Here is a 23,756-nt window from a genome sequence, read left to right on the forward strand (position 1 = left end):
CAACCTATTTTTCACTGTCATGTTATAAATTAAAAGTTTGTTGCAGCTCCTAAGAAATATAATCCATCGTTCTCATTGGAACTCCAAGTTAAATGTACACTAAAAGTTTAAGACTTTATTTAAAGCCTGGAAAGCATAAAATTAAGTGATAGATGAAAAATATGGTCCTATTAGAGAAAAAATGTAGTTGTGAAATATATAATTTAAAGACAGTTACCATTCTGTGGTATAAGACTTCCTGCATCAGTTACACTCTCTCAGAATGACTTTTTTAAGTGCTATTTCCAGTATCACCAAACAGGCCTTTTAATCACAGCTGCCATGCATACAGGACTCTAAGATAATAAGGATTTTCCTCAGTTATGGTTTGCAAAATATGGTGAGTTTTGCTTTGTTTCTAGGTTCTTCCTAAATTTTACATCTACTGCTTTCTTGTACCAATAGAAAGACAGCTGGTTTGGCATATAGCAGAACTGATTCTTTCTACATTTCACCCACCTTTTACTACTTCCTTTTGATTATTTTGTACTATTATATTATCAAAGTTAAAATACCCCATATGACAGCTATATTAAAAGACTGTCTTTGTTCAAAGGAAATTAGAAGCTATGGTCCTGATTGTGCAAATACAGGGGAGTAATGGCATGATTTAAATAGTTCCACTGATGTACCAAAGTTCTTACGAACATGTTGATATTTCAGGTTTAAGTGTTGACAACAAACACTGTCCTAAATGCATAATCTGAAGCAGGTGGAAGGAGCATCTGTTAAGGGCTCCATGTGGGGAAAGTCCTCTACTCCTGCTTCCTCAGGTGAACGCACAGGAATGGATGCAAGATGCAGGACTCGAAGGACAATCCAGTTTGACAGTACAGGTTTCTGCTGTTTTCATTTGACTGAAGTCCTGTGTAGGTCAGAACATTTTGTACTCCCATGGCTGTTTTCACAGCCATACTCATGCTCCAATAGTCACTTTACTCATTTATTACATATATTTTACAATTCATTCTGTTCTGTGCCTGCACTTGCATGTCTCCTGACTACTGCCTTTTAAGCATCTAGCCATCCCATGCAGTAGACAAGCAAGCATTTTAAAAATATATCTGATGTTTTCTAACTTCTTCAACACAATAAATTATATTTATCCAAAACACAGGCAAGGAATCTCAGTATAGCATGGCAGAGATCACCTAACTGAATAATCCCTAGCCTGTCCTAAGGCAGCAGATAAAGAGCAACATAAATTGCTTCAGAGCCTGTTCCAGGATCCCCTCCATCACTGGAATTTATGTGCTATACAACCAGCAGAAAAGCAAGTCTAAATACATCCATGTAAAAGAGGAAAAGGATCAGAGCAGTACAGCCCTTCAGGGCCTCCAACAGAGGCTATTTGCTATCCCAGGCTGAAAGACTTCTCACACTGATTTTTAAATATGGAGTTGATAGCATGTAGGTTGACAGCCTTAAGTATAGGATCAGGAATGCACAAAACAAGGGCATCTCACGGGAGAGCTACTATTAGTTTGCCTCTAATGTAGGGCAAAGTCCCTCTCTCAGTTAGGAGTGCACACACTTGGGATAACGCTACCACCTGTCATGCAGTAAATCCAGATTTACAGAGGTGTAAACAGGAGTAGAATTTGTTCCAGAATCTCTAGGCAAGCTGAGAAAGAGCCCTTCCAGAACACATATATCAATATCATGCCTTAGGTAACAGCAAAATCACAGTCTTTATGTTTCTTTCATGCAGTATCAAGCTTCCATGTATCATACATCTTTATGTTTCTTTAGCTACTTCGTAGCCCTAAAAGAACACTGGGTTGGGTTGTTGGGGTGGTGGGGATTTTTTTTCCATTTTACAAGAATATATGTTTTTCAAGTCTAAATAAACAAAATATATTCACTCTTTAATTGGCTTTTGTCAGGAGACATTCTTCTTTTCAGCTATGAAAGATGTATTCTTTGAAGTCTTCATTAAAAGATCTCACAATTTTTTTTTCCTGAGAAATATATATATATTAATGCTATGGAAAGCTTTTGTCTTCCCCTTTGATTGTTCCATAATGCCAAGAATGCCATTTTAAATATGTGTTATTTTAACAGGGTTTATGTTAAGCAACAAGGTGGATATTATTCTTTAAATCTAAGATTAAACAGTACGAAGAGTGGAGCCAATTGAAGTAAATCATAATTGCTAAACAGGATTAAGTTTGCAATAGCTTCCTTAAAGTTTGCAAGAAAGCAGATACAAGAACAGATCCCTGAAGCAGAAATACATTTTATTCATGGCTTCTAACCCAGGCCTGCACTCTCCGAAGTGTCATTGTCATGAATCATTGTTAGCAAAACAATAACCCTAGTGGTCTTACATTTTCTCTCTGTGCAAATTATGTATGTTTCATGTGACATTACTTACTTCCTCAACTAGCAAGTCTTTCCCGTCTGTTGGAAAACCACCAGTGGTGATGTGCTATCAAAGTGAATTACCTTCTTACATGCCAGGAAATTAGGGCAATCTAGTGTCTTTCCTCTAGCTCCTCTACACCGCCATCCAGCTCCCACAGGGTCTCCCATTCACTCTTCTCCTACTGACTTGTATGGGAGCCATTTTATAGGAAGTAATTTCTCTGTGGCTTGAAAAAGGCATTTCAGGCTTGAAAAGAAGCTATGTGACTTCACGTATGATTTGTTCCAAGACAGCCAGCGAGCACTAGAAAGAGGATTCCCATCCAAGTTTCATGTAAGTGGATAAAAAGACAAATATGATGAAGGAAACAAAGTAGGGAGAGGGTGGGCTACCAGATACAAGCACATGTGGCCATAGGGGTCTTTATTCCTTGTACATGTCAGGGAGCAGCTGTAGCCAGTGGCAGGACAGAGGATTCAGGTGTCAGATCATGATGGACTTTTTATTTTCTTTGCAATTCTCATGATGCCAAATACTTGGATTATTATCACAGAATCACAGAATATGTCAAGTTGGAAGGGACCCACAAGGATCATCAAGTCCAACTGCTAGCCCTGCACAGGACCACTCCCAAGAGTCACACCTTGTGCCCAAGACTATCATGCAAATGCTTCTTGAACTCTGTCAGGCTTGGATGTAATAGATCTGCACGGGGGAACACTGATGTCTGAGCACTGTTAACCATAGGATTGGTTAGTAGGAGTTAGGCTGAAAGTAGTCTTTGAAAGGAAACCAACAGTGTTCCCTGTCCTACTATAAATTACACTTTGGCTATAAGATATATATCTTCAAAACGTGACAAGTGCTAAAAAACCCTGCGAATGAACAGTTAGGAGTATGCTCCAGTTCCCCATTCCCATATCATCTTCCTTCTTTTCCTCTCACTTCTATTTCTCTCCTGCCTACGCCAGCACTTCATATCTCTCCGATAATCTGGTCATGCCATGTACCCCTCTCACATAAGCCCACGTCCATGCCTATCTTTCCCTTTCATGACTATTCACCTTCACGCCTCCCATCTTCGTCCTCCTTTCCGTTCTCTCCATGGATGCACTGTGATATTGCTGCCATCTTTCTCCTCACTGCAGTCATCTTTGTGTCTCCAAGTGACTTCCATTCCTCCATGACCCCATGACCTCTGTACTGCTTCTCAGGGGTTCACCTGAATTCCCAAAAATTGCATGACCTTTCCTAGACATTTCCAAAATTTCTCTCTGTCTCCCATTTACAGACCCAAGTTTTCCTCCCTCTGTACATAATTCTTGAACCCCAAAGTTCCCCAGATTTCCCCCTTTAGCCTCTTCGTACCCAGTCATTGTAAACAGAATTAAGGGGGTTTGCTTTCAGTTGCAATATGTCTGAAACAACTTCTGTCCTGGGAGAAACAAGGAGTGATTCAGGAGGACTGATTTTTTTTGAGGCAGAGTTAATCAGATCAGGTTGAAAAACAAGTTTCTAATGAAGAGCTAAATTCTATTATCTTAATTGTTGAGTTGCTATTATTACTTCATAATATGGCAGGTAAAAGAGATGCGAGCAGGTATTCAATCATTTCACACCAACCAATGAGCATTCATCCAGTAGATATGTCCAGGAGGACATTTACACATGCAAAAATTCCTTTGAACTCACCTACATTTGGTGCAGACATCCGTAGTGTGCCTAAGTAAATGTGAATGCTTACCTTGGTTTATGTGTGCTGACACAGTTTCTTGGGATCAACTATGGCATGCTCTTTACTGGAAGATTAGGTCTTGCCTCTATTTAAGTCAGTGGCCCTATTGACTCTGAAATGGCCATATTGACATCAAGGAGGATAATGATACCTATGCTCTCCAACAAAAATTTAGATTGTGATCCCTACATGACCCCAAGCCAGAAAGGATGAAACAGTAAATTATGCTAATCTACTCACTGTCAGGTCCCCATCTGTTCTTTCCTTTCATTCAGGGCTCCATTCTCTCCAGAACTAGCCCCACATGAACATCTTTAACAAACACCTGGAGCTAAACCCATCAAAATGACTTTGTACCCCCCTCTCCAGAGTGAATATAGCTGAGGCATGAACTACAGGGTTCTCCACAGCTCATCTTCCCCAGGACGTAGAAGAACATCCAGCAACACAATGCATAAATGGCATCTGATTGTATACAATATTCAGTAATTTGCAAAGGATCCCCCGTCATTAGTGAGAATTAATGAGATTCTACCGTAATAAAATCTTACTCCAAAATACAGAGTTTTACCGGAACATATGGGATTATAAAAGTAAATGTGCATTACACATAATCTCATGCTACATTATATAGCACATTTTTAAAAAGGAAACACCCACAGGTCTGAACAACTTTTATTTTTATGCAAATGCAGTATGCTCAGAGACGTGCTTACATGTCACTTTTGTGTCGTATCACTGCAGTGCCAAAGGGAAGTATCATGTCTCACTTTGCCTAGCCTTTATTCATCTACCTTTGCAAACACTCTTTACCATTCCTAGGCTAAAGGACTTCTGGCATCACAAAAACTGTTCTCTATTCACATGCATCTTTTGTGGCAGAAGGAAGCCCCTGCAAGAGCTTTGTAACCCAATCCTCCTTGGGAACTCAGAACCCTGTACAACTTACACCCAACCCTGCATGCTTTTTATAATCATAGCCATGATCTTTTTATTATGTCTTGGACTTGAAGAGTCCTGAAAGCAGATGTAACTCATGATGACCTGACTTCAATGGGAGAATGAACCAGGTGGCTAATTGTCTCTAAAACAAATACACTGATAATTAGCAGGAGAGCACAATTCAACAGAAGCCTAACCACCAACCTTTATTCAAGTTAAGCAAATGGGTGAGCAAATGATGCAGCTGCAGCACACTTTGACAAGTTAATAAGGGATCCATACTTCATCTAGTCAGCTACAGTAGCCAAAGCATGCCCTCAGGACCTGGTATCAAGGATTCTGAAATGGTAGACTTACACAAAATGGAAAAAAAATATCAGCACTAGTGTGCAGAAAAGTCCTACAACAGTTTCCCTTTCTGAGCAGGTCACTGCACTAGCATTTCTCTCTAAATACCTACCTTCAGACTTTGCCTTGCATCCCAGAAGGAATTTACCATGGTAGCCTCATCCTGCTTTCCACTTGCCCATGCCATAAAAACAAGCTCATCTGAGGAGCAGTCCAGGAGGAAATAGCAAAGTTAGGCTATACTGCGTTGGCACTGCTGCACAGAGGAGCTTACTTGCTAGTGGTTCTCCGAGTAGATGGCTTTAGCTAACACTGCCAGTCCCACATCTTTACAAGCACTGAACTTTAGACATTGACTCCATAAAAAGCAAGCAAAGAAAATGCGTGGAGGTTGCTTTAAAGGTATTAGCAACTCAGAGACTAACACTGTCCACGTTAAAACACAGATTGCTTCGTAAATGGTGTCAAACAGCAGCCAAAAAATAGCATCATGCAAAATACCTAGTGCAAACAACTCCACGGGTGTTGACAGAGAGGTGGAAAGGTAAACATTTCCAAGTTATTCCCATGATCCTTGTTACATTTGTGACATTGATCGGGTAATTCAGACTCTTGTGAGGTAAGAGATAACATTCTCACCTTTGTTGTTTTGCTTCAATATTTACCATTGGTTATGCTTAAAAGAGGAATACAAACAACAGTGGTTATCTGTTCATCTGGAAGTGTTTTGAAGTGCTAGAGGGAACAGAAATCAAAAGGACCATTTCCCCAGCACTCTGCTCTCAGGTCAGATTAAATGTGAGCATTTTCCTTTAGGGGAACCTCTCAGAAAGAAGAGGTTTTGTTCTAAAAGAGGACTAGAAAGCAGAACTAGAAATAAAGTAAGGGTCCAGTATATCCATGTTGTGCCACTCTTACCTGCTCCCTACTTTTTCCTGTGCTGCTAGCAGCAATACAGAAAAATCCTACTGACTACGCTCACCCCACCTCATCAAAGGTGCTTGGCCTAAAAGTAGGTTTTAACAAAGCCTATCAAGCACACATCACTAACCTCTTTACAAATGAATCCTGACAGGTTTACACTGGCATAACATTGGGGCAAGAGGGTGGTGAAATTAGCCTTCTTCTCAGGGTCCAAAGAGAGCAAATCATAAAAATTAAACAGACAGCATAAATGGTGAAAAGTAGAATTTTTCACTAACATGTTTCTGGCTTCCAGTTTTAATAGTCTAAGGAATTGTTATTAGAGTGATCAAAGGGAGAAATCACAAATGCAAGAAATATGACAACTAAGCATCAAGCTAGTGTGGCAAACTAGATTGCTTTCTTTCCATTTCCTGTTAAATACTGCTTTGGAACTTTATTTTGATGTAGATTTGACAAAACTCACATTACATTTCAATTTCTGGTGCATAGGTCTGCTGAAAGAAAAAGAATAAAGGGAAAATGAAGAGGCTGTCAGAACAATAGCTGCTTTAAAAAACAAGAAGTCTGCCGAGGCTTTAAAAAAACAAGAAGTCTGCTGAGGCTTTAAATTTAGAGAGTTTACTCTGACAAATAGAAAAAGAATCATTGGGGAAAATAACCTCCTGCGTACTCTTGCAGCCCCTTAAGACATTTGTCTGTTTACTAAGCTTGAGATACTTTTCTCTAAACTTATAAATAATTAGATGGTCTTTAATAGTTGAAGTACAAAGTATATTAGATAATCTTTTTTCAGTTCTTCTTTTAACTAAGGTTAATGCAATAGCAGGTGAGTTTTCTTTTTTTTTTTTTTCTGCCACCAATTCATATATCATTTCATTGTCTCATGAAAAAATCTAAATCTAGACCCCTGCCAAGTTCAGAATAAGCTTAGCTTTTGTTATTTGCTTGTGTAACTTTCTGGGACTACTAAAAAATACATGGAAGAATATCAGCTGTTCAGCAACTTTAAATATATCACTGTGAGATGATGATATTTCCAATTCCCTCGATACTTTTCATTTTACCATAATGAGAATTAGATTCTGATGTTCTTACAACACAATTTTACTATGATTTGTCTAGAAAACTGCGGCTCAGTATTGTCTGGCTCCCACTTATCATGTGTTCTTTGAATTAATTGTTTTGCTGAATAAGTGGCATAGGCCCAGCAGTTTAGCCTCCTGGGACTTCTCTTCCATGTAAGTTTTGAACTTCCTACTTATAAATTCCATTCCCATAGTTCTTTCCTGGGAGTCTGGGACATTTTTATATAAGAGGCATTTCATGAACAGGCTTCGTGAATAAGGTGTGAAATGTGACCTTGTCTCTCAATTCAGTTGCTGAGTTCCACAGGCATTGAAAAGCATGTGACTTCCCACATGGAGCCCTTTGGTACAGGCAGGTAGTATACATCATCAAACACATGCTTCTAACTAGTGCAACGATACAATCAGACTAAGTTTTACTCCATTCCAGATTATTCAGTTTGTGACAGTAAACAATAAAAAACCAGAATGTTCAGAGCCAAAAGATCCATATATTCTTTCGAAGGAACACCTCTCAGAAAATACTTGTATGAAAGGAAGCAACACTGAAGGACATTTGCTTTAAAAAATATAATTTCCTTGCAAAATAAATATTTAGTTGTGGAGTTAGAGCAATATATAAATTTAATTAATACCTTAACATTTCCTGTAAAGCTGCTTGTCAATAATATTTCCTATACCAAATTGCACTGTAGCCTTTTTGTACACCAGTGGTACACTTCCTCCTACAAATTAGAATCGAAGTAAATACTCTTTTTCTGAATGATCCTTCCTTTTTTTTCCCTGGGACTTCTTTCTTATTTCATAAAGAACTTGGCATATTCTCGAACTAATCCTGAACATATATATTCTTTCTTTTCTAGTCATCTTCAGAATTGTACTGAATGAAATGTTGGGCTGCGAGTATTGCAGTCACTAGTCACCTGCTTCTGTTGCCCAGATTATTTGGGTCTGTGGAGAGCCATCATATTCCTGGAGCAGCAGATACCTTTAACATTTTTATGTTCACCATGCAGAGATCACAGCAATATATTTCAACTTCATTTCTCCTGTTTTAATGACTTAAAACCAAAACTAAATCAGTTAGGAAGGGAAGTTATGAGTGGGGCTACATATCAGTCCCAAGGAAACCACCTCCCCAGAATAAACCTATGGGTATGAGGTTGTTTTCCTTTTTTTCAGTTATTAAAAATGCCAAATATACACAAATAAGAAATTTTTCTTCTTAGATACACCAGAGCCAAGCGTTTCTAAGTTCAACAGACTTTTGTTGATTTTCTAAATAAATTTGAGATGAGATCTGTGGTCATGTTACTGATTCTGGACTTTTAGTGCAAAACAGAAATGCAAAAGAGTCTGTTACTGTATGGAACTCATTGTCATGAGATATTTTAATGAAAAATTGATGTAGCTTGTACAAAGAATAACATATTTCCTCAACTAAGAAGGCTTTTCACTTTTATACACAATTAGAGAATTAGAGAAAAACAACAACTGAAAATTGATGGCAGGAGAAAAACATTTCCTTTTGAGCTGGTTACTTTACTTACAAGAGGGTTTCCTTCACCCACAGATATGGGTAAGGCAGAAGAGGAAACAGTATGTATGATCTGATTGAGAACGCCTGTCCCTACATCAGTTTCATGAAATATACTGGTATTTGTACCCTTGATGTTCCCCACATAGTTCTAGAAATTATCAGCTTTGTTTGCTTTTCCATGGCAGTGCATGCATACAAAATTGTACACAAATGTTCCCTCTCATCAGCTGAGTGCACATCCATAAATAAAACATGCCTTAGAAAGGTTATAGATTTAGCCATACAGAGAATCAACAAGGTCCTTAGGAAGATATGGCATTGGGATTGAAAGTCTCCAGGAAAATTAGAAGACGGGAAGACATGACTCAAAATCTTGAAGGTGACAGTTGATAAATGGAAAGAGTGATTGAGCAAATGAATGAATGAACGAATGAATGAGATGAAAAGGTGTAGTAGTTATATGGAATACTCATTCATGGTTGCCTCATGCTGATTAGTTTGTTTCTTAGCACCCTTTTCTAGGCTTCTGCCTTTTAAACAAAGTAGTGACTGCATCTGGAAGACGCAGAAGACGATATTCAACAGTCTAGGGTAAAGGATACAAAAATTTTTCTGTCTGTGTAAGAAACAAATGCCACTGCATAGCTAGCAACCTGATTTCTGAAGGGTGGACCCTGCCCCATTTTGCTCCCCAGTCAACAGGTTTAACCAGGGCTCCTCCTCCAATGATTTTCCTGATTCCTACACTTTTCCTTTTTCTCCTCCCTCATCTTCAGCACTGGTAATGCCTTTAGAGCCACAGCAGGCTTTATATGAATGCTGTAAATATCAGGAATGGCAAACCAAATGAAAGCAGCCGACTCTTTTGTGCCCACTGAAAGTTTTGCAAATGCTTTTGAAATTATAAGAGAAGGCAGGTTGTGGGGGCAGGGAAAAGAGGACGTGATTTTGTAAGATCAAGTTTAAGAGCAAGATATTTGCCAGAATCTCCTCTAAAGGAGCTCCTTACCAGGCGCAGGTCCCTTTTCTTGAATCTACTCACTAGAGGACCAAATGTGAAGATACAAATGACCAGAAATTAGAGCAGGTATCCCACTTACTGCACCAAAAAGTAAGGTGTGTTTACACTTACCCATACATTTGAAATGCTATAAAAGAAGGTGTCTTGCTTGCTTCTTTAACTGGTTTTTGTTGTTGCCAAGGAGGAATCTTCTTCTTAGTCTATGCTTTTGCTTACTGTATTGTATTAGATGACCAAAGGTATAAAACACATGGGAAAAATCAGCAGGTTTTTTTTAACCCTTGCCTAATTTAACCAACCTTTTCTGCAAAGCCCTGGGACGTACCTTAGTTTTCTCTCCCATATCTACTGAGGGTATTCCTATTAGGGGAATAATTCACTTAATTTCTTTAAAAAAATATATTTAAAAAGTCCTTGTTTACAGACTTTTAAACATACTCAATCTCAATCACCCAGCTTAAAGTCTGCGATGTAGTGATAATTAGGTATTAAGAGCTAACCAGATAACCACAGAGGTTATCTGTCTCCAGGCAGCCACTAAACACCTAAGCAAGAGTGAAAGTATGAAAATCTGAGGTGCTCAGGAGCATTTATCCCTAATAAATTCTGAAATGCTTTGAAATATTTCAAATTATTGACCTCTCTTTACAGCCCCACACTGCTGTGACACAACCTAGCATGCTTTGCAGGACCCACCCACTTAGATCACTCAGTGCTCATGATAAAAACATGATGTGTTTAGTCCCATAAACCTTACTGTGCCCCCTTCTTTTCAGTAAGGTAGCATACTGAGAACATCCCTCTCCCTGATAACTGTAAATAATACAGTTTCATTTCATCAAGTGGAGGGTTTTTTAAATGTTCTTGACTTACTGCCTGGGAATCCTTGCATTTTCAGAGGTGAAGATATCATGTAAATTATTCTCTCAGTTGACTTGGAGCTCTTCATACATCCTTCTTCCATCTGCTAATTTCACAGACATATAAGATTTGCCATTACAAGATTCATATTGTGTTCAAAGCAAAAGGAATTTGTAATGTAATAAATAGATTTTTTTTTGTTCTCTTCCTTTATAATGTTATTTTTATATTTGTCCTCTTTTTTTTTTTGCCGAGAATCCAAGCTTTACCTACCTGACTGAGATTTAAGTGATATTCAAGAGACAAATCATTTGTATAGTGTTTAAGGTGATACGTCCATAACACCAATGTTTTTCTCTTTGTCAGGATGCTAAAATGTATCTGATAAATCATGACAATCACTATCTTTAAAGTAGGGTACTTGCCTTATAAGTCATTTGACATAAAGCCAACCAGCTGCTATTGTGATGAGAATGCTCTGATGAAGTGGGTCATTGCAAAATGGTGTTTCAGTGTATTCCACTATTCTGATAAGTACACAAACATATTATAGAACTTCCTTCTCAACAGTGAGCCCAATTTATCCTGAAGTAACTCAGCTAGCATACCAGAAATGACAACAGTAATTAATGTCACTTTCCTTTTTTTTTTCCCCCACGATCTCCTGGACCATGATCCCACATCTATGAGGAAGCCAGGAAACTGTGGTCCAGTATGCCATGGAGATTCCCTGATGTACCACAAGCAGGGATGATCAGGATCACTTTTTTTACCATCCAAACCTACACTTTTTATGTGAACTAAGACACTGGTGTAGATGTGTCCTTCATGTATGTCACATTACCATTACATTCATGAGTTTCAGGTAATTTTAGGAAGTGTTAGGCCAGTTGCTATATTAAAATCTACCAAATCTGAACCTTGCTGAAATGAGAATCAAAACTCTCATTCACTTCAGGTCACAGTGCTTGGTCTTCTTTTAATTTTTTCACCTCAGAGCTAGTAATGCCAAGGTCACAAACAGTAATAAGTGGATTATTTTGGTGGCCAAAGATTTCCCTAGTGTTGTTTCAAGGAACTGGCTTTTTAATGAGAAAATATGAGAAAGCATTGCCATACATTCTCAGAGAATGTTTAATTGAATGGCATACCAAGAATAAAAGCATCTGTGAATATAAGGCTTCCAAGCTGTTTTTGTTTTCCAGTCATCTCCTTATATCTGTAGGTCAGATTCTGTCCTCGCTTCTAGAAACTGCAGCGTTCCCTCCTGCCAGCCTACAAAATATTTTCCAAGAGTTTGAGAATGATTCTCCTCAGATCTCTTTTCATTAAAGTTCTCAATAAACTGAACCAAATGTAGCTTTTCAGGAAAACTTACAGACAGCTTTGCCTAGGTTGTCTCAATTCAGATTTAACATTGCCTCAAATATTCCCTATAAAAGGAAAGTGAAATCAAGATGTTTGTGAACTATTTAGCCCACAATTCAATATTTTACATTCTGAAAGTGATTAGCAAAAAGATAACTAATAAATACTTCCAGAGACACTGAAAATACACACCACACACATTTATGTAGGAATTGCCATAATAATATTATCACTAACAGAAATATGCAGATATGAAAACATCTCGAAGTAAACATAACATTTGCACATAGTAAATACCCATATGTCTCAATAAACACAATTTTAAATTTTAATATGGCAAATGTGTGGTTCTTTTAATTGAGGATGAAAAATTAAGAACCTTTATGGGGTGAAACCTGCCATTTTCAATGCACAAAGCTGGTAGTGGGTAGAAAAGCGTGACGCACCCTGTGCAATTAGGTGGCATAAGGGCAAGGTTTGTATAGTTAGTGCATAAAGACTGAACACCAAATTAAAGTGCCATCAGGACTACATCACATGTACTCTTAATGTGACTATAATGCTGGTTTTGGCTACCAGAAGAATGTCTGCTCTTCTTGTTTGAGCAGATGTCCTCCATGACATGTCCTCTCCTGTTTTCTTTGTAGTAGTCACTAATGCACAGTTTTGTTCTTTTTCTCTGAACCCACTGCTAGTTGCAGATAGCTTTGGTTGCAATGCTAGCGAAGGAGTAAAGAAAGAGCAAAAATTTGGGAACACATTCTCAAGAGCAAAGTCTCTAATTTCCTGTAATTTTCAAATACTGTTCTTTTTTATATATATATATATATCACTTGGTTGTTTTTTGAAGAATAGCCTTATAAAACTTTTAAAATACAGTTCAACAGGACTGAATACTACCTGCAGATACATATTTTAGAAAGTCTTTGACTTTAACAAAGTGTTAGGAATAAGAAGAACGTTGCCAGCCTCAGAATGTCTTCAGTAAGATTACCTTGCCTGGCCTCCCTTGGATATATGTACTTTGTCATTCTAACACAAACATTCATAAACTGAAAGCTGTTCTTCTTCCTGGTCCTTCCTTCTGGCAACTCACTATTCTGTCTTCCTTTTCTTCCTTTGCAATATTTGCAAGCATACCAATTGTCTCAGAGGTTTCAGAGAGCTACAGTTTCACCACTGAATTCTTCAGCAAAGACTTAGGGCTTTCACAGTTTAATTTTGAGACATTAGACTGTGTTTCCATTACCAGCTATTAAGCAAAATGAAAATATCACTTAAATTCTCAGCTGAACCAATGTGTTACAGACATACTGATGGAGCACAAATATCAGTATGCTAAGATGACGTAGAGTTTCTGATCATAATAGTACTATATGAAACAGATACAAAATGACATATGTTTCTAGCTGTTTCCTCTCCCTTTAACACATAACACTGATAGCATTCCACAATTTGTTAACATTCGGGTGAGTTTAGTCAGGACTCCTGAATACCCCAAAACAGCTTTTACAGTTTCTAAAATGGGTCTGGTTCCTGGGTTTTTCTTCAAATCCCTCCATGCAGAATGGAGACTGGGCAGCAAACTTTCTAACTGTGCCCATGCACTCATAAACATCTGTAGCAAACCATAATTCTGCTGAATGCAGGAACCACATTGCCATGACATTTTGGTTATGAACGTTAGAGAAGCATGTGGCCCTGAATCCCAGTGTTATGGATTTTAGCGATCTCAAGTGGAAGCCAGCTCTCTGACTCATGCAAGCATCTGATACATGCTGAAAAACTCTTGTAAAGCAAGGCATGCGACGTAAAGGTCTTGCAACTTGGCAGCAAAAAGAAGGTCAAGAAGAGGATGGAGGGTAGCAACCCTTGGGGAGGCAATAGTTAACCAGCCATCGTCCCTCGAGCAGGCAGGCAGCTCCACCACTGCAACAAAAAACCAAATTATTAACACTAAGCAATTTAGCAGCTCAACTTAGAATAAGCAGCACATTGGGCACTGAGTACACAGTGGCAGACTGTCTATGACTCTCTGCTACCAGCCAGCCAACGAATTTTATTTTTTGCCCTACAAAGAGTTCTTTGAAAATTCCACTATAATAGCCCATTCTGTGCCCAGGAATAATTTTAGAAGGTCTGAGTCCCAGACTTACTTTTTGCAGGTGCAGGACAGCTCATTTGCACCTCCAGCTACAGCCGCTGTTTCCAGGGGCTGAGCTCCCTAGGCCAAACTCCAGCATCAGCAGAGCCATAATATGGAATATCTCTATTTTCCTTACTGATTTGCACTACCATAAGCAGGTCTGCCCTGTCCAAATCCAGTCCCCCAGAGGTGTGTGATTGCAGCAGGGTAAAACCAATGAATAGCGCAACCAGGATCCCAGGTTTTGAAAATCTGCTCCCCTCAAGAACAGCTACATTGTACCAATGTAGCACTATTTTTATAAAGGGCACATTTCTTGATCATACCTCACACTGCAAAGCTTCTGTTCAACCAACTACACGACAGTCTGTTAACACTGAAGGAAATCCCCTGAAAGCTGTGTTTGTTTGACCAACACTGACTAAAATTAGAAAAATATTAAATGAAAGCAGCTGGTCAGCTACCAGTCACAATATTATCTCAACTTCCTTAACAGGAAATATTATAATAACATTTTATTTGTTTTTTCCCCTGCTTGCTGCCACTGGGCTGTAATGTTTCTTTCATGTTGCTGATAGATCAAGAGCCCTTCTGTTGGACTCAGGCTGTACTGTGTGCTGACACCAATATGCCCAGCAAGGACCTTAATTCATGATCCACCCAGCGTCTAAGGGTGCACGGAGGCAGGAGGGAGTGGAATGAAAGCAGAGATTATTGACTGCTCTACCCAAGGTTACCCACAGCCTTGTTCTTCCTTCTAGTTCAGTATTTTGACCATAGCTCTGTAAATGTACGAAAAATGTAAAATAAACTCCTTCTCAGCAGATCTTTACCTATGACCACTCCAGGGACACTGAACCATGGAAAACGAACCATGAAATATCTGGGTGCTTTGTGAAAGCTACATCTGCCACTTGGACCGTGTTTATGTGCATGTTTTTGCTCATCCTTCCTCCGTGCAAGACAATGGGGAGTGCCTGCACAAGACTTTGCACCTCTCCTCTAACACTTGCACTCTCCCCACTACAACAACCTTTCTGCTTCACACTGAAGTCCCAGGAAAACCGAACAGGGGCCAAAATGGGGCTTGAACTCAGTGACATGAGCCGTCTTTACTGCCAAACCTCCCAGATGCCCCTGGATTTTGCCCACCACCTCAGCTCAGATGTTTTTACGGCCCTGCCATGGTTCACTGAACTCAATTTTGCCTGCTGGTTCTTTCACCCAGATCCAGAAGAGGAGGACAACCTGGCCCCAAACTGTTGGACTGTCTCCAGCCAGTTTTGCATATTCCTTTCCCCTCAAGGAATGGTCTTTGTTTCTCTGCTGTCACAATGGTTTTAACACCCCATTTACATAACACCTTAAGAAATGGACCCTGAGGCCTGGTCTAGAGCAAGAGTGTTTGTCAGGGGAGCTCTACCAGCATCCTGTCCTGCTGTGACTGCTGTCCTACCACCAAGAGGATACTTCTAACACAGCTTTTGCCGTCTCCTTCCATAAAATGAGCTGCATCAGAAAAAACATTTCCTTTTCAGTAAAAATATCGTCATAAACTTCTGTCAATAATGGAAATTCCTTTTAAAAAATATAACTTGCTTTTAAATGCCCTTTGTATTCTACCAAAGGCTTCTGCTATAGGCACAGCTTTATGCAACTATAGTTATGTTTTAACAGCATCAGTGTAAGTATACCAGGTATAATCAGTTCACAGGTTAGTGATAGCTCTTTTTCTTCAGCATATGCATTAAAAAACAATATGGCTTTCATCCATCTTCAGTAACCAAGGGTTTGTGCATATGGAAGCCATATGGAGTGTAAGAGCCTGCCTATATCAGAAATTATAACAATATATAGTAATGTGGGAATTTAAACCACTGTAGTTGGACAATATAGCCCCCTTTTTCCTCCATAAGGATGTGAATGTGTGTGTGCATGTGAGTAAAATGAGTGGTTTTATCCATTCTATCTTCTGTTGATTTGAAAGCAGTTTATCTAAACTAGAAACAAAAAAAGTATTTACTTCTGAGTAAGAATGTCCACATGGAGAATCATGGTAAAATAAATGCAGCATTTTAACTATATGAGTATCATTTGTCATTCCCACAGACACAATTGGTTCTATATCAAAGTCCTATATCATATTTTTGCATGTAGCTTCTTGTCACTACCATCATTTGCATTTTAGCAATTTGCATTTCTTCTTGCAAATTAAAAAAAAAAAAGTGTTCAATTGAGATTTGCAAATGAGCAAAGGCAGCCAGGTGAAGGCAAGCAGGGGAGATGGGGGAGGGTTGAAGGTGAAGGGAGATAAACAACAGCAAAATGTCAGCCTTGACTGGAAGGGTTTGGTTTTTCCTCCAACCAAACTTGGTGCATCCAAGTTTGCGCCAAAAGTCTAGGTAAGGAGATTTTTCTCAAATGGCATCAATAACTCACTTTTAAAAGCACATATTTATTGATTTCAGGCTATAACAAAATTAGGTCTCATATTACTCACATAGGCTGTGCAGTTCCTGCTGTAAACCTAGATATTATTCAGAAAATCAAAGTAATCTCTTGTGGGTATTAAAATAACAATACATTTGAGAAATGATTGCTACCATTTTTGAAACTGCATTAATGTTCATTATTTATGTAATATACAAGTTTAGAAGGGGCTGATTTTTTTAACTTCATTGCTAGTATAAAAAAAGTCTTTCGAGTTCTTGGAATCAGATGAATTCGAGCTTCCTTTTTTGTATAGGGTGATGAAGATAAATGTATCACTGCATATCAAAAATATATTACACATTTTATACATTTACGTATGTGGTATTCTTCATGTTAAAAAAAACCACCAAAAAAAATCTCTCGGCACTTCAGAGAATGCACCCAGAGACAGAGCTATTGTTCAGGAAAAGCCAGATTAAACAAACATGCCTGTAGTCTTGACTTGGAGGCATTTATGGAATTAACATTCTGAGTCTCAGCTGGCACCATGCTCCAAAGCTAGGGGCAGAACATGCAAAGCCTTTGGCACCTATGAGTTTCCACTGATGTTCCCATTATAGACAAAAGCCCAGTATTTTACACAACTCCGAGTCATTCCTGAACATGTGCGTTAATGGAGCCAAAAGTTTTAATTAGCATTCATGGCCTTAAATTATATGGTACTTTAAAGACTGTTGGAGCTGCCCTGACATCATCAGGCAGGCAGTGAGTGACATGACCTTAATACAGAATTGATCTGGCTAGTCTGGGTTATTAATATTCAAGAGCAGCTTAGTTCTCCGTACAGTGCAGTTTGTAAAGATACCCATGATTGGGGATTTATGGAAACCTAAACTAAATGTGACTAAACAGTGGCATATTTCCTCTTTTATCTGGGATTGCAATGCTCGTGGTCCTTTGGAAGAAAGCCCTAGGATTTGTTCCTTTTTTCATGCAAAGTAACAGGTACAGGGGCCCAGTCTGATCTTTAGTTTTGACAGGGTTCACCACTATTTTTCATTCTACATGCTAACACCAGCTTTCACATTCACTCTAGTTCCTGAGACAGCCCTGTGTCTGGTGTCATAGCTGCTACAACACATGGATAATTCAAGGGGGAAAAAGCAAAGCACAGTGAGTTCATCCCTTGACATGACCCAGAGTATCACAAGAATAAGTCCATATTCACCATCAGGAGACAGTGCTATTCCCAGCTGGTTAGCTGCTAGCACACAAAATCTCTGAAATACTGACACTGAATTGCTTATTCTGGTTGAGCCTGAGACACTTCCTTAGCCATATTAACATGGCTTCTAAGTCAATAGAACAAAATCCAGTACAGACAGGTAGAAAGTAAAGAAACCATAGAGAAAAGAAAAGAAAACAAAAACTAACCAAGGGCACTGATGCACTCGTGCTTAATTACTCAGAAGACAGTGGCATAGACAAGGGCCTGGTGTGGTGGAAGACAGCAGAGTAACTAATTCTCAGCCTGTGGTGTAACGCTGTTACAAAAAAAAAAAATGACAGATGTCATTCTGACATGTGTTAACCAGAACATCCTGTGTAAGACATGGGAAGGAATCATCTCACTCTACCCATTGCTAGCAAGCTCAGCAGTACTTCTGTGTCAGTTCTCAGTGTCATACTTTATGAAAGATGTAGACAAATTGAAAGGACTGAAGAGCAGCAGGAAGAGTAAGATGTTTAGAAGATGGGATATAATTAGAAAAAAAATGTATGATAAACCCCAACCATCACACTCTGGTGTGGTAATGAATGAACCATTAAAGTAATGAGAAGAAGTATTTGGCAATTGGCTTATTTTTCAGCAGAAAATTCATATATATACATATTCATATATATATGTGTCTGTGTGTATAAGAAAAGTTATATATCTATGGAAACCTAGGAACTATGTGGAGCCTTTAGCAAGAGTGAGAGATTTTTAAGAAAAAATTAGACATAATTAGGATGTAGATATGGTCTAGATATACTTCTTTCACCTTAGGCAAAAGGAGGAACTGGATTGCTAGTGTGGTCCAACAGATTTTGAAGACTCCTGCAGCATTACACCATCCCAGTTTTCCTATTATGTTCTACTATGTTGCAGTCCATCCCAGTCAATTAATATGTCAGTCATTTTGCCACTGTGAGTCATCAGCACAGCCCCTTTCCACCGTTCACATTATTCCCCAGACATATTGCACTCAGAGTTCTTTCTGGGCTATTACCATGATGAGGCACTCAGGATTGGAGTAAGCATTACTTTGACTACGTAGACATCATAGTTTCTAAAAAAATCTAAAAAATGTTGATTTTTTTTATTATTTTACAGAGAAATACAGCCAAAGGAAAATATCTTAATTTATACCTAAAGAATGCCAGAGCCAAACAATGAACCCGAAAATAATGCTTAATAATAATGATACACAAGAAAGTATAAGATTTCTGTCTATTAATCAGGACATCTATGTGTCGCACTTTAGGAAGACTTAGGGTTACATATTTCTTACCCTCTATGGACTGCATGATCAGTACATGGTTGACTACAAAAAGTTGCTTCTCCACAAGACTACTCCAAACCACAAACATACTGCAGGTGAGAATTTTCTATGCAGAACCAGAAAACCCTACATCTCAGTGCCTTAGTTTTCTCTCCAGCTATGTGTTATCACCAAACTCTACAAATGGTATTACAGTACTTCAAGAAGTCACTTTATGGAACTTTTGTCATTTCTACTTTCCTTCTCTCAACTCTTTCTGTAAGATCCAGTTCTTGTTTGTAGGTCTCAGTTAATCTAGGTTTTACCACTTCTGACCAGAGTACAAGGACTTCTTCTGCATGGCAGACTGCCTTCCTGTTTATAAATCCCATCATTAATCTTGTCTCTCCTACAGCATCATGATTTATATTCAGTTTGTAATCCACACTAGCCTCAAAACTAATTCTGAAAAGCTGATCCCAACCAACCTTCTTGTCATGTATTTGGTTACCTGATATACCTACTTTCTTGTATAATTTAATATTTCATCCATTTTTTCAGGCTGTATCTACAACTTGTCAAAATAATTTTGAATATTAATCCCATTTTTCAGCACCCTTGCAGTCCCATCAGCTTCATATCAACTGAAAATATTGTAGGCATACATTTTCCATAAGGTTCATATTGTATCATATTGAACTAGACCAAAAAGGTAGCCAAGATCCCTGCAAAATCTTAATCAACATAAACTTGTATTTTGACAGGAAATCCTTCACTTGATGACCTACATGTAGGTCATCAGCCAGCTTTTGTAGTGCTCTATAAATTCTTCAACAAAACTGTGTTTCCATGGCATTCTTATGAAATGTCCTATGACATGGGGACAAAATCCTTATTAAGTATTTATCATTATCCCTTAGTCTAAGTAGCAAGTAAGTTCACAGTGTTACCCTATAAATTATACACCTAAGATGTAAGCACAGTTTTTGTAGAGTATAATTCCATGGAAGAGTGAAAACACAGGACTACAGAATTCATCTTTGATATTGACTTCACCATTCATCCCTTTAAAGATTATATACAGATTCATGTAATGTCCTCAAAAGAATCTTGCTGGGACAACTAGGGAATATTCTATGAAACTCCAGAGAAGATGCTCCTAAAGCCATACTGTGTGGTTTATGAAGTCTGTGTTGTATTAGCTGCTCATGTTCCAGAAAGTTAGCATTTCCTACTTCACACTTACTGTCTGAAATATGGTGGATTTAGCATCTGCATGGCACTTGTAGACCAGTGCCTGGCCTGTTCCAGAAAAGTTCAGGCTCCACCAGCATTAAGGAAGTATCATTCTGACAGTGACAAATAGCAGTGGTGCATTCAGGCTTTGCCTTAACTTTGCCTTGAGTCTAAGAAACAGGCTTACTTTCCATTTGTCTTCATTGTAGGTGACTTCAACAAATAATGACAGCTGGCAAACGGCAAATAGCAATAAAGCCAAAATAATATTCTGAAATGGGAATCATAACACTCGCCACTGCCAAAATGGTGCTTTACTCTAAAGACATCCAGTTCTTGGAGTTTCATGACATTTACCTCAGCACACAACAGACCGTATAAGAAAGACCTCTTAATCCCTCTGCACCTTCCAATAAAAATTACGCAGTTGCTCTGCCTTCCCAGAGGAAAAGACAAGGTTTCCTAAAAATGTTGTCCAGGCATACAAAAAGGTAAGGAATGAGAGTCTGCCAGATGTGGGTGAATTCTTCCAGAAATACAAGTTGCTAGTGGGAAGGATGTGGGTTTACCAGAATTCATGCCAAGGTATGGGAGCCTACGTATTCATAGCTTCCCACCTAACACAAACATAACGTTAATCAAAGTGGGAGAAAGACATATTGCCTCTGTAACTAGGGGGGAAGCAGTTTGGTCATCAGAGGTTTCATCAAAGTCATGGCACAAGGGTATAGGAAAATTAAGGCTGAAAAATAGCAGGAGTATCTGGAGTCTTACAACTTATCCAAAGTTTACATTAGTTTTTATTCCTGCATATTTCTACATTTTGATCAGATATTTTAGTGTCAGGATTAGTAAGCATACAGTGTCTTTTAGACACTGTTATAATGAAAACATAACCCAAAATCAGGCAATATTTGGGGGAAAAAACTGTTGGTTAGAACTTTGTTTCCCTACTGATGTTAAAAACAGTCAACATAACCCTGTGATGATGCAGAAATTTAACTTTTGTACATTTTTATTATATCCAGGATACCAAAGATAACTGGATTTATTCACAGAACGGCTGTCATTGACTTCAGTTTTCTGGTACAATTTCCTTCCCATATAAAGCCATAAAAAGTATGATGGCTGAAACTATAGGATTGCTTAAAGCAGAAGCTGATGTATATCCATACAGAAAGAACAGATAGATTGAAAACTGTTTATGTTTTTTACAATTTTTACTGTATTAATAAGGAAACACTGTGATTACCAATCAAAAAAAGACTCGGGAGTGCTGCTTGTAAAGTGCACTATTATAAAGATTTATATCTGTATCTGGGGAGTAATATAGAGCATTGATATTTTAAGGAGCTCAGTTCAAAATCTCTTTATTCAATGAAAGCCCATGAGAGTGAAATATATTTTTCCTGGGACAGCATCATTGTTTGTTTATGATAAGAGCTGTAGAAAAAAATGTTTTTCCCAAAATTGTACGTATGTCCACAATATTTCAGAATTAATTATGAGAGAATTTTCTTGCATTTAAATGAAATCTTAAGCAGTCAAAAATAATCAACTCCTAGTACACACATTTGGTTAACTCTGAACAAGAAAATATCCATATTCAGCACATATTTCATGAACCAAAAGGTACACCTCAAAATACTTGGAGAAGATGACTGCTTTACATCTATTTAAAAATATAGACCACTAAGAGATGAGTACAAACCAGGAGTCCCACAGGGCCTCACAGGGAAAGTACATGGAATTCACCTTTCTGAAGACACTTTGTTCTGCAGGTTGCACTTGTACGTGCTTTTGTCTACATTCTGTCAACCTTTTTCAAAACCTGAATTTGTTCTTTTTGAACCAAGAGCCAGTTCCTATGTTTACTTCCCATAGCATTACCTCCTGAATAATACTCAGAACCAGGAGCTAGAACACAATCTAGTAACTCACAGCAATCTGTCCTAGTACTTAGTTAACAGATGATAAGTTGTGTATAATCTTAAATAAATGATCACTTTTTTTCATACAGTGAACTGTAAATTCAAACGCATGCTCCTCACAGCAAAACGTACTGTGACAGTGATGTGTTTATAAAATGTTTGCATTAAATACTGTTGAATTTAGTCTGTTAATACAACAAAAGGGATAGCAGTTTGTTTTCTGTGCCCGAATTGACTGCAACACACTTATTCCTTAAAGAATCAGGAGAGCTCCTCAAACAAATTATATTTGGAAAACACTTTTCTAAATCCTTTTTCATTCCTTCAATGTTATTTTTCCCTTCTTCTGGACAGCAATATGTCTGCTCTCTGCCTGCTTCAGTGGCTATCAAACCAATTCTACCATTCTCTTTGCTTTGCATCACATTTTGATGTGCAATCCGGGGAATATCAGACCACACCTTTTCAAGACTGTTTTGGCACAAATGACACCTGTCATACTTCAGAAAAGCACGATGGAGCCAATATATGAAGTTCACCAAGAGAAAAATTAAAATGTGGTAATAATTTTATTCCTTTCTTCCTTTCTTTTAATTGTTAAAAGGGAATCTCTTGGCCAGACTGTGATCCTTAGGGTATGACATATATATCAAACACATATATGTGTAAGTGGATTTTTTAAATGTACTGTGAAAAGTAGCAATGCACTGAGATCAGAATCTAAGCAAATAAAAAATAAGAGGCATAGAAACTGACGGCATAAATCCAAAGTTTATCATATAATTCCCAGATCCATGTAGCTAGTCCCTAGGAATATAAAAAACCCAACAGTACAAAGGAAAACATTTTCAGATGTACTCCTTTTTTTTTTCTAGAGATCCTGCCGCAGAGGTTATATCTGGCAGTGGGGAGCTTTTTCTCTTATCTTCAGTTCCCACAAGAACCAAGCTTGAACATCAGAGCTCCCTAAGCCTAATAAATGAGAGTATTCTTGTCTGCTTTATCTTTTTTTTATTTCCCCCCTAGTCATATGATCAGGAAATAAATATATGATCTTGTTTTCAAAAGAAGCTATTATATTAAACTGAGAGTGTGAGCCTATCCCATCCCTTGGGCTCTCACCTAGACCTGGGTAGCAATGTGCAGTCACAGGAATGCACAAGGGGTGGTAATTGCTCTCCTCGGAGTAGTTGCTCCTGGTCCTTGCTCTGGAACTGGTAGGCAAGTGGCCCCTCTGCAACTCACTGGTAA

The 23,756-nt window shown here is 38.3% G+C and overlaps 2 long non-coding RNA genes across 2 annotated transcripts in view; both read right to left on the reverse strand.

Moving 5' to 3' along the window:
• LOC120325146 overlaps window positions 1–23,756 on the reverse strand; it is a 120,517-nt gene that overhangs the window by 69,202 nt on the left and 27,559 nt on the right. The window lies entirely within an intron of this gene.
• LOC120325147 lies at window positions 11,983–13,395 on the reverse strand. Its single transcript, XR_005567027.1, has 4 exons — window positions 13,229–13,395; window positions 12,811–12,953; window positions 12,245–12,299; window positions 11,983–12,141 (listed from the first exon to the last, which is right to left on the reverse strand). It is a non-coding gene; the product is annotated as an uncharacterized LOC120325147 (long non-coding RNA).

Source organism: Pipra filicauda, unplaced genomic scaffold (assembly GCF_003945595.2).
Source record: "Pipra filicauda isolate LSUMZ 115617 unplaced genomic scaffold, ASM394559v2 scaffold84_size4826128_pilon, whole genome shotgun sequence".
NCBI lineage: Eukaryota > Metazoa > Chordata > Aves > Passeriformes > Pipridae > Pipra > Pipra filicauda.